Source organism: Ascaphus truei, chromosome 2, assembly GCF_040206685.1.
Source record: "Ascaphus truei isolate aAscTru1 chromosome 2, aAscTru1.hap1, whole genome shotgun sequence".
NCBI lineage: Eukaryota > Metazoa > Chordata > Amphibia > Anura > Ascaphidae > Ascaphus > Ascaphus truei.
In genome coordinates, this window is record NC_134484.1 from 207,473,276 (window position 1) to 207,485,639 (window position 12,364).

Genomic DNA, 12,364 nt, shown 5'->3' on the forward strand with positions numbered 1-12,364 from the left:
CCAAATATCTATTAAGTAAAATGGTCTTTTAGTTTGACATTTTTGGCCAAAATTGTTGTAAGCCCCTGAGCCAACTTCACAGCAGACCACAATTCAGGGGTCCCTAAAAGAATTTATATTAGCGTTAGGGACCCCTGAAATGTGGTCTGCCGTGCCGTTGGCTCAGGGGCTTATAACAATTTTGGCCAAAAATGTCAAACTAAAAGACCATTTTACTTAATAGATATTTATACATATATATTTAGGCACTGTACCGTGTATGAGTTTCACTGGATGTGCTAAAACTGAGCTTTGTCTGTGTTTTATGTTCTGTCTCTGGTTAAATATACATTGCCATGCTCAGTAGCACTCCTCTGTGACACTCATATGCTTATATATATGTTGTGGTTATTTTGGGTGTTCAATAGGAGCTTGTTAGGTGTCCAGTATATTTTAATCTTGGGTAAGATCAGAACGTCGCTCCCAAACCGGGGAAACCCAAGCTAGGGTGCTGCCAGTGAGGAGGTTATAAATGTAGGCTACCTTCTTGCGACCAGTATTGTAGAGATGGGGGGCCATTTCAAACTGCACCTCACACTGGTTTAGGAAACCCCTACATTCTTGCCGTTCACCTGCATAAGGCTTGGGGGAAGGAATCCTTACATTGGTGCTGCTAACTGCGCTTGCGGAGTGGGGGCTTACATCTGGCAAGGTCACGGTCGGTACTCGGTCTGAGAGTACTGCGACCTGGCGTGTAAGTGTCACAATTTGATCCGCCATGGCCTGGTTTTGCTGAAGCAGATTGGAGAGAAACTGTTGAAGTTCGGTCTGGTCTGCGTCTTGTGGGCTCGACATAATGTTATGCTGGTGCTGCCCATAGACCAGACCCGTCCCCTGAGCTGAAGGGGGAAGTGGTAATACACACACCCGCAGCAAAAGGAGCGTGTCCGGAGTGTGGTATAAAGTGTTGCCAGGCCAGGTGTAGTAAGGTAGACAATACTTGCCTGTACCAGTTGTAGAGATAGAGTGAAGAATGCCTTGCCGAGGTCCGGGAGTGGAGAGCAGAGATAGGTCGTAGTGCAAGCCGTGTTCAAGGGGTTACCAGAGTGAGCGTTGTCCAAGGAGTGCCGAGATCGAGAGCCAGAGTGGGTAGTTTTACAAGCCGCGTCAGAACCTGTGAAAACACTGAGAGAATCCAGAAGTATTTCCATACAGAGACTATGTCGAGCAAATACTGAGAGAAGAGTGGAGCTAGATAAAGCAGGAAGGTCCAATTAGGAACGGAGGCGGGACAGGAAGAGCTACAGGTAGACACTGCAGATTGGTGCAGGCATAACAGGACAGGTGAGTCTTTTTGGTAACCTGAGTATGCTCGTATGGTGTGCGGGGGCGGAGCCTGAGGTCCGGGGGACGGGAAGAAGAGTGTGCAGAATGAGCGTGCTCCGTAACGCGTGTATGCGCGTGGACCGAGCCAGTGGATGGTGCAGGTGTGCGTGCGGGAGGGCGTGGGCGCGCCCGGCGCTGAGCAGAGGAATCGCTGAGGGGAGTGATCCCGCGACGGCGGCAGGGGAGGGGAGCCGCAGAGGTCGGTAAGGCAGGATTGTTTTGTGTGTCCAGGGACTCCCTGAGGGGAGAGAGTGCTCTGTGTGTGGAGCGCAGTGGATGCCGATTCCTGACAGTGGTTTGCGGTCTAGCTGAAGTGCTTTCTTGTCAAAATGTATCCACCGGTTTAGTTTGCCACTTAAGCTGGAAGCATTGGCGTGGGAACTCAGTCAAACTGCAGACCACATCACAACCCCATCCAATTAGGTGGCTAACTTGTGCTAGGAGTGAGCTACTGTAGCAATCTAATTTTTGGATCCCAAGTTGCTGAAGAAATACAACACACATACATATTTCATTTATATTGTTTATACAGGTATAAACCACATAAAAAAATTAAGTGTGCTTCAGTGTTGGTTTTAAATGTAAAGACAGGAAACTTTTCCTGTCAGCCCGGTAATAAATCCTTTAACATGTAAATATGTTAAGGGTGAATGAGCTGAGGGATTTCTCATCTCCGTACTTCCAAGGCACCCTGCAGAGTTGGTGCCTCAGTGTCTATGAGAAGTTCAGAGTTGAAAAGCCTCAGAGATCCTAGGTGTTAGGGTGGCCAGGATATTGTTAATTGCCCAATACTTGTGGGAAATATGGGCACTTCACACTTGGTATACAAATTTACAGTCTTTGGGGCCTATGCAGAGAGCAGCGCTATTTCGAAATTCGCCATTTTTTGGAGAAAATTGGGCAGAAAGCAGCAGAAAATGGCGAGTTCCGAAAAACGCGCCAATTTTTCTTTTCTATTTGTAAAACTCGCCTCGCGGCTGGCGAGAACCTCAATCTCGCCAGTTTTAAAAATATCCTAATGCAGAGAGGCGCGAACGGCATCTAGCGGCTGTTCGCGCCAATAAAATGGCGCGATTGTCTCCGTTTTGCCTCGCCAGAAAAAACTGCCGCTCGCGGCCATTGCAAAGGGGAAAAAAAAGGCGCGAATTTGTTTTAACACATTTCTGAAGCGCGCATCTCGCCAATTTAAACTCGCCACACGCATCCATGTTAAACATAGCAGAATTCGCACTTTTCTGCATATGGAGATTAAAACTCTCCAAAAAAGCTACTTTTTAATAAATTCGCCAATTTTAAAATTCGCTGCTCTCTGCATAGGCCCCATAATCTTATTTGTAATGGCTGCATTGCATTCTGTCTATAGTTCTTAGTTCTTTTATCATTGAGAGAAGGGGGGTTTGTGTAAATTAAAGACTGCTACAATATACACACTGTCCAATACTTTTACACATGCTCCCCACCCCTTCCTTTTTTAGTGCAGCAGCCAGCTCTGAATAGAAAATAAAATAAAAAATGAGTGCACTATAAGGAGACAATTGAACCAATAAATGCAAAATCTAACTAAAACACCCTAAACTAAACAGCGCTTGACCTATAATAACGTGAATGATATGCAACACTGGTGATACTACAAGAAAATCTGTGCTAGTTTGCAAAAATGTGAAACTGTGAAACCAATTGTGATGACAAAAGGAAAAGAGCTGCCAATGGTGTCCCACAAAGCAAGTTATCTCATCAACTTGCATACAAAAACGGTTGATAAGGAAAAAGGATACCTGGCGCTCAAAATGACACTCAGTCCATATGATGTATATAGTCCCTTAAAAATCCCCCCTGGAAAGTCCAAGTCCTTGAGGATGAAAAATTGAGTTTTTCTTTACTGGCCCAAATCTTGATGCTCCCCCTAAAAAACGGTTAAAAAAGACACACCATTGCGCAGTACATCAAAACTATAACACTTAATGTGGACAATAAACAGTGCCTACTTACAAAAATTCTCTTGTTTAGTTTGGTTGAGAGAATCTGTGCTTTGTCCCCTTCTTCTCCGCTGATAACACGAATCCAACGTGTGATTCCTCAATCTCCTGCGACCGAGGTGCTTGCGGATGTCCCAAAACCACGATTGGCTCCAATAGGAGAGAGTAAGAGCAAAGATGGTGTAGACTGCACAAAAATTTATTAAAGCACAGCTACAACAGCCAAACAGACACTCACATCCTAGATGGTATTAAAAACGACACTAGGATGCCGTCTGCAACTTGGCACCGCTGCCCAGAACAGGCTATCTCACTGCCTCTTCAGCAGCAGACTCCAACGCACGCGCTCCCACCACCCTCTGTGGTGTGTTCCGGTACTGACCTTGATGACGTCACACTTGGTGCGCCACCTGTGTCTCTGGAAACTCCCCTGCCGACGGCTCCTCAAAGCTCCTCCCACCCTAACACGTTTCGTGACGTAGGGATGTCACTTTCTCAAAGAATTGGGATGACTATATACATCATATGGACTGAGTGTCATTTTTGAGCACCAAGAATCCTTTATCCTTATCAAGTGCACTAAAGGGCATTTACTGTAAGGCATTGCGTATATCACTATATTGGAGCACAGTGTCTTACCTGCCAGTATTGGGGTGGGGGGGGGGATTCCCTGCACTTTATTTTTGCCCACATCCAGACATGCACATGCAAAACAGAAATATAAATAAATGATTATACAGTACCGGCATCTTTTATTCGAACACTTCCTGCACGGCAGGATGCGTGCGGGAAGCGTAGTGACGCGGCTTGTTGCGGCGCACTGTGACGTCACTGTCACGTGACGGGCCCGGCTTCCCCGGCTTCCCCGGCTTCCCCGACACCCCTGGAGTGTAAATTGAGGTAAGCGGGGGTGCGGGGAAGCAGAGCAGGATCCGGGTTTGGGGTCGGGAAGGGGGGCGAAAATGCACCCGAAGTGGAGGGGGGGTGTGTGGTGGAACCGCGGCGGCGCGCGGTCTTGACTGACGCCACCCGGAGTAGACCCCGGCATGCCGCCAGCATTACATAGAATAAAAGCTGCCGGTACTGTACATGCAAACCAAACATTAAAAACATGAAACAATGAAACAATTTAAAACAATCAACTTTTTTTTATTTTTCAGTAAAAATATTTTTCTATAACTTTTGAACTACAGCACAGTGCAATCAAACAGGAAAGTCATTCCCAAACGGGTTGGCCTTCCAGGGACGAGCCCTTATATTCCTCAAAAGGTCTTTGATGGTGTCTCTCATGGTTCTCATAACATGATCGTTAACAGTAAAATAATGCTGCACTTCCTCCAAAATGGTTTTCCTTAAATTTTCTGGCAGAGCCTTCTTGATTTTATTCCCTTCATAATTTATGCTGTGGGTCCACCCGCTGTACATCTCATAACTGACGTGGTGTTTAAAGATGACAGGACATATTTCTGAGCTACACCACTTCCAATCTTGTATTTCTCCTGGAATTGCAGGGGCAAGTTGCTCAAGATGATGTCTGGCAGCGTTACAATGGTGTGCTTCTGGCATCGGGCAAGTGTAGGTGGTCTGGGAGGATGCTTTCCTCCTGTCATGGCCTTACCAGTGTTGTCATCTCTGGTTGTGGCCTTATCGGGGTTGTCATCTCTTGTCATGGCATTATCGGGGGTTGTCATCTCATCCTCTTCAAGGGCACAAAGGTACACGTGTTCAGCAGATGGAGGGGGTGAGCGTGGGGGGGGGGCAAATCCTGCTCCTGCATCGGACATACAGGTACAGGGTCAGGGACTCCAAGCAAAGAATAGATTCCTGCGATGTTCCTCTCCATCGTCTCCATATGCCTACCTATATTCAACATGGTCTCCAAAAGAAGATCAATCTTTTGCACCGTAGGGTTGTCAGTGATTTTGTCACAAATTAAACCATTCAGCATGCGGGCGAACGAGCTGAATCTTGTGCGAGATGTGCTGTTGACATCTGCGTGGATGGGTGCAGAAGCAGGTGACCTGGGGGTTCCCAGGAGAGCAGCATCGTGGATGGGTGAGCTGGGGGTTACCAGGAGAGCAGCATCATGGATGGGTGCTGGAAAAGGTGAGCTGGGGGTTCCCAGGAGAGCAGCATCGTGCATGGGTGCTGGAACAGGTGAGCTGGGGTTTCCTAGGAGAGCAGTGTCATGGATGAGTGGCTGCCATTTGTTTTGCTTTGTGTGCACGCCAGCGAATTTCTTCTTGACATAATAAGGTCCAGGCTTGTTAGCCTTTGGAGTCTTCGGAACGTTTTCTTTATTCTCCTTTGCCTTTCGCTTTGGCTTATTAACAGCTACCGCCTTTCGCTTTGTCATGGTCGGCACGGCAGAAGAAAGCAGGTTCCTGCATCCATAGAATTAGGGTTGATCCATGGAAGCAGATGGAATAATGCACAATGCAGTATCTGGACAAGGGTAAGTTCAGATAGAGATCAGCGTGTGGGAGGCTATGCCATTTGTGTCACTTTTTATACACTGTGTCCCTATTTGAATTTTTTTCCGTGGGCATCGACACGAGGTGCAGGTGTTAAAAGTGGGCGTACTGTGTTCTAAACCTGTCGAGTGAGGTTGAGAGGTTGAGACCCATTAAAGTATAAATACACCATTCATTTTGTTGATTCAATGCACATAGAATACACATCGACTACACATCGAATATACATTCTTGGGCTTGTAATTTTTTCTAAACGCAGCGATGCCGAAGAAAACGATTTCAAAGAATCTCAGCATGAGAATACAGGATATGTACAAGAGAGGACACCGAATTTCAAAGATACAACGCTGGTCAAATACTTCGGGCTTCGTTTTAGCAGCAAGCACTTTCAGTTATCATGTCCAAGGTAAGGCCAGAACTGTCAAGCGGACCCCCACAGTCACTACCGAGTACGGCAGCGCCAGCCTTTATTCTAAAGGCTCGTACATGGTACCGCTCTGAATACGGGGTCATTACACACTATGTTTTCCAACCGTATAGCAAATGACTCGGGTTTCTATCGGTTTTCTATCGCGTGCAGAATCCATTTATCGGGCGGTGAAAATTGCATTTTAGCATTATCTGCAATACTGTCTAGAAATTCAAGTGGGCGATAGCGAGCTGTTGTCTTAAAAGTCTAATAGCAATTCAACCTACAGTACACAGTACAGCCGTACTGTTCTGCAAGTCTGTGTGAAATTAAATTGTAATTTGAAGATTTATATTTGAAGCAGAGCTTAGCGTTACAAGTTCATACTGTATACAGTAGTCTGAGGCTCCTTAGCCATACACATAAAAAAATGAGGACACATACAGTACTGTACTGTATACAGGATGCTAATGGGAAAAGAAGTACAGTATTTCAAAAATATAATGTTGCGTCTTCTTCTGAATATAAAATTGTTTTTCCGCTCATGCAGATTGGAACCTTGTTGAAATGCATGCTTTATGCTTGTCATCACATTTCTATAAAGTATGTATTATTTATTAATCAATACTTTTGCTAGGCTTGCTCTTCTTTTCCTACTGTTTATATTTTTGCGCATGCGTGTACTGTATGTCTGTATGCCTGTGTGTGTGTGCGTGTTCTCTCATTTATGGGCATGCGTGTATGTCTCATTGGAAACTTGTTGAAACGCATATGCGTGTCATCACATTAAGGCGCATGCGTGTATGACTTCTCATTCAATTTGAATGTCAAATCTGTCTCGACATGGGCTTGCATTCAGTAATAATTCTTGATATTCTGAGAATCAATCACTACTCTAGCTTTTAAATTCTACACTAGTCATGTACGCACTTTATGAGGTGGGTGGTATACTGTGATTTTTATTTGGGGGGGGGGGGTGTGGGGATCAAAATATATTGATGACCTGTTGAAAATATTTATTTGAACTAATAATCCAGCATAAAGCACTCTCCCCCTCCCCCGCACACACAAGACTAAAGTATTTCTACTTCTTATCGACACCTTTCCCAAACCATTCATTTGTAAGGGGTGGCTTTGTGGCTTTGTTTAATCTGTGAGGCTTTTTAATCTTCTTGAGGCCTTTGAGGCTTAACACATGTGCACATGTGATAAACCCTTCTCAAATGACTCCTCTACGCACATACAAAGAAAATGGCAAGTTTATGGGCCGGTGGTAACTAGCACCTTCAACCCCCCCCCCCCCCACACACACACACAATTCACACACAAAGCCTTTCTTGCAAACAAACCAACATGAATATAAATGCTTATCCACAAACAAAGCCAAACTTTACCCAAAGCAATTAACCTGTGATAAGCCCTTCATGGAGAATGGATCACAGTAAGGGCTTATCAGCCTACAAGAATTTTAATGAATGGCTCGGAGGGGGATGTGTGGTGTCTCTTGTTCACATACACGCATGTGCCTTAATGTGATGACACTCATACTGTCTGCGTTTCAACAAGGTTCCAATGAGACATACATGCATGCGCATAAATGTGAGAACATGCTCGGGTAGATTAAACTACTATATTAAACAAAGCCACAAAGCCACCCATTTCAAAGGAATGGTTTGGCCGTGTGTGGGGGGATTGGGAAGGGGGAGAGGGCTGTATGCTGGATTATTAGTTCAAAGAAATATCATTATGTTTTAAACCCCACACCCCCAAATAAAAATCACACTACTATGCCACCCACCTAATAAAGTACGTTCAGTACATGACTAATGTAGAATTAAATAACACTGTTCATATACTATACTGTAGAATAAACACATACTGTACTGTATAGAATAAAAGATTATAACTTTATTTTGGGTGTTTCAAATACAGTAAGAGTTCATTAATCGTGCAAGTGTACTGTATTACTGTACTGTATGTAAAATAGTATTGAATATGAAAACAGCAGCATACTGTTTAAGGTTTTCTAAAAAGCTCACAATTATTCTATCCTAATCAATAAAAATTGCACTGCCACTAAATTGTGTCCTCCAGTACTTGGATTTTTAAATCAGATTCATCAATGCGCAAGCAACGTTTAAAAAAAGCGATATTATTTTGTAGGTCCATCGAAATCCCTCCATTTGCCGCTCTCCACTTGATGACAAAGTTTCTTTTCTGAGGAAAAATAAAATATTATATATTTCCGTTATTGCTGCTATTGATTGTTCTGTTGTTCAAAATTTATAAAATAAAGTTTTTACTCAAAAAAAATAAAAAAAAGTTGCATTTTTTAAATTGTCTCATTGTTTCATTGTGTCATATAATGTAATGGTTCCTTCAAGAAGGCTACAAGAAGGGGGGTGTTGATAAGTGGTTTCATTACCGTTGTCTTGTGTAGTAAGACTTTGCGTGCGATGTGGGTGGGGGTTGGGGATACGCATATGCTATGATACGCTTATGCGTTTCAACAAGGTACTGTACTACCATGAGATACACGCATGCGCCTAGCTGTCCACCAATTGTTCAGTATCTACTGTAGAAACTGCCCAGCCAATCATATTGCTGGACTACATTTTGTAGAGTTGTGAATAAAATAATAGAACTAAATAACTATGAGCAAAGCGATTGATTACAAGAGAACGGACCGATCTGCAGTAACTAATCACTTGTCTGTGTGCATAAGGTATTGATATTTAAAAAAAAGAATCATATACGGCAGCTTGAACTGCAGAAAGTGTACTGTAAGTACACACGTACGTACTCTAGTGTACTGTGATGAAGCTGGAAATCTTTTTGGTACATGCAAGCTTGCTGGTATCTGTACGTGAAATCAGGCTCTGGCTGGAAGTTTTTTCCTGGCGGGGACAGATAGCAAGGGTTGCCTGTCACCGGGTTTTCACTGACGGTCAGACCGTTATTGTAAGCCGGTGCTGGCGCTGGCGCCGGTGCAGGCGCTATTACATTGCTGGCCTCGGATTGACAAATCTTATTTTCATTAAATCTGACCTTTCTCATTTTGAAGTCTCCATGATCAAAGATACTTTAAAAATCTGGCACCACACACCAATACCCTCCTCTAACTCCGTGTGCAGGGGCAATACGTTAAAATCGCGGATCGCTACTTAACTTTTTCCTTATTGCACGCTTCCACACATGAGCATCAGGTGAAAAATGGTAAAAGTCATAATTTGGGATAAAAAATTGATAAATTTCACCAACTGTGGTCATTTTATCAGCTGCGGCATTAATTGCAGAAAAAATGATAAATGAATAGCTACAATCGGGTCTTTTGCACACGTACTGCTGTGTACTGGTACTCATTGCGTCCGGCGATTGTGCAGTGAGAAAATATGTGAAAAAGACACGGCGCATTTAGTTTCATTATGAAACGCCTAAATTGATACAGTAACTTCTTCAGTACCAAGGTCAATTCACAATGGACCACTGTGTTTTTTTTAAACACCTGCAAGTCGACACATTACTGTACTGTACAATTTAAAATTCACTACAATCCATGAATATCTGCCACCTGGCGGATACGCGAAGAATTGCCCCCAATTAAATCCGAACCATTATAATTAAACAGGTCAACCGCAGTTCAACCGCAGTTCAACCACAGTTAAACCGCAGTTCAACCCCGAGTGCCGGGCGGTGCGAATGCAGCATGAGCACGGAGGATGCACCATTCACTCCGCGTGGCATTCAGGACATGGAAATGCCACGCCCCCGAGAAGTTTTAGAATAAATCTGGCACAGCAGTAACTATTTTTGTTTTCTTTACTGTACAGTATGTACTGTAATTACACTTTTACTGATGAAATGCATTAGTGCAGGCCTGCACAACTCCAGTCCTCAAAGGCTGTGCTGAAGAAGGGATATCCTAAAAACCTGGCCTGTTTGTGGCCCTCGAGGACTGGAGTTTTGCAGTCCTGCATTAGAGTTTTTAACAGTACGTTTTTCCTAGCAATAATTGTCCTCTACCATATGAATAATAACGTCTTCTATGCATGTTTTTCAATAAACACCCATTGTACAGTATTTCAAAGTGAGTTGCACCTCCCCACCTAATTATCACTCACTTCATTATTACTCCCTCAACCCCGCTCTCCTCTCCCTCCATGAAGTCAATTACCCCAAGCATTGTTATATTTACAGTATACTGTATAGCGTCATATATCCCCCATACACTACAGTATACACAGTATATATACACACTGTATATGAGACACACACCATTTATACACTGTGCCCCTGTCATGGTAGACCAGGTCTTACCAACACATTAATACCGAGATTCTGGATTGAGCACAACAAGGCGGGCAAAATATATTGTAATTTATTTCCTTTTAAGACAAATGCACAAATCTTCACAATTACACTAAATAAACACTTGCTGGGATGGGGAAACAAAATCAAATGTCCATGGAAAAACAAAGTCTCTGGGCACCCCTGCAAGCAAGCAAGTGGGTGCGCGATTTGAGCCGTACGACAGTCCTCGGCTAGGGGCTGTAATGCCTGTATACCCGCAGACCTGGCCAGTCCCCAGTACTTAGGTGGGTAAGGGTATAACACACACCCACAGCAGTGAGGGCATGCCCGGATTGTGGTAATTGCATTGCCGGGCCTGGTGAGTAAGGGTTAACTTTATACTTGCTGAGTCCAGGGCGCCAGAGGTCGGAAGGTATTTGTCCAAGAACCAGAGTCCAGAGATAGGAGAGAGCAGCGTAGTGATGTCTGAAAGCCAGAGTACGAGGGCAGAAGAAGGCAGCGTAGTCCAAGTCCAAAGCAGAGTTCAAGTTCAAACCAAGGGAATCCAAACAAGGGCAGGGACAGGAACCAGAGCTGAAATAGACAAGGGAGCTGGGCATAGACACTGCACACAGGAGCTACAGGAAAGCTATGCAGAGCAAGGAAAGAGAGGACAGATTGGGGTTATAAAGGAGGGAGGACAAATAGCAGGAAGGGGTGGAGCAGGGGTTTGGCTGAGAGCTTGCAGGGATAGGTGTGTGAGAGTAGGGGACGAGACAGGGAGGTAATCTAATGTAATGGCCTGTAAGCTCCGGTGGAGCCAGCACCAGGGGAGGATTGGGAAATTGAGCGGGTGCGCACACCCTCTGTAATGCAGTCACGTGCGCGCAATACGCGAGTGCCACAGCGTGGGGGAAGCATCGCGGACCACAGCGTGGGGGAAGCATCGCGGAGGTGTTCGGCTGAAGGGTAAGAGAGGGGGAAGGAGCAGAGGAACTGGGTAAGGGGACGGAGGTACGCCGAGGGGCGTGAGTCCCCTGACGGGAGACCAGAGAGCGGGAACACGAGCGCACAGTGAGAGGAGCTCGCATGTGTGCGGACCGCGAACGGGAGGGCGTCGAGCGTGCCGGGGATGGCATCGAGCGTGCCGCAAGGGAGTGGGGGCAGCGATAGGGAAGGCAAGGAAAGGGAAGGGTTAGCCGGAGGGACCAAGGTGACGGGGACACGCTGGGAAGAGTGTGTCCCCCGATCCGTTACATTATCCCCCCCTTGAGGATCGGACTCCGGACGATCCTCCCAAGGTTTATGAGAGAACTTCTGACGGAACTGTTTGAGGAGTGTTGGGGCATAGACGTGATGAGATGGTATCCAAGAGCGTTCCTCCGCACCGTTACCCTTCCAGTGTACGAGGAACTGAAGTTTGCCCCTGGACCAACGAGAGTCGAGTAAGGATTGAATTTCAAATTCTTGCTGTTCTTGTATGACGACAGGGTTAGGCCTATGAGGACGGTCCAGAAAATGAAGATTCTGGATCACAGGTTTCAGTAAAGATACGTGGAAACCCGAAGGAATCTTCATGGTAGAAGGAATTGCAAGTCGGTATGTGACCGGGTTGATCCTTTTGAGAATTTTGAAAGGACCAAAGAATCTTGGGGCCAGTTTCTGGGAAGGGGTCTTGAGTTTGATATTCCTGGAAGATAGCCAAACTCTGTCTCCGGGTTTAAACTCTGGGCCCACTTGGCGTCGCCAATCCGCTTGCTTCTTTGGATATGTGAGAATCTTCTGCGGTAACACCAGAGGGGAGGGAGGAGAAGGGAAGACTACTGGGGTGGAATCCATAGTTAATGAAA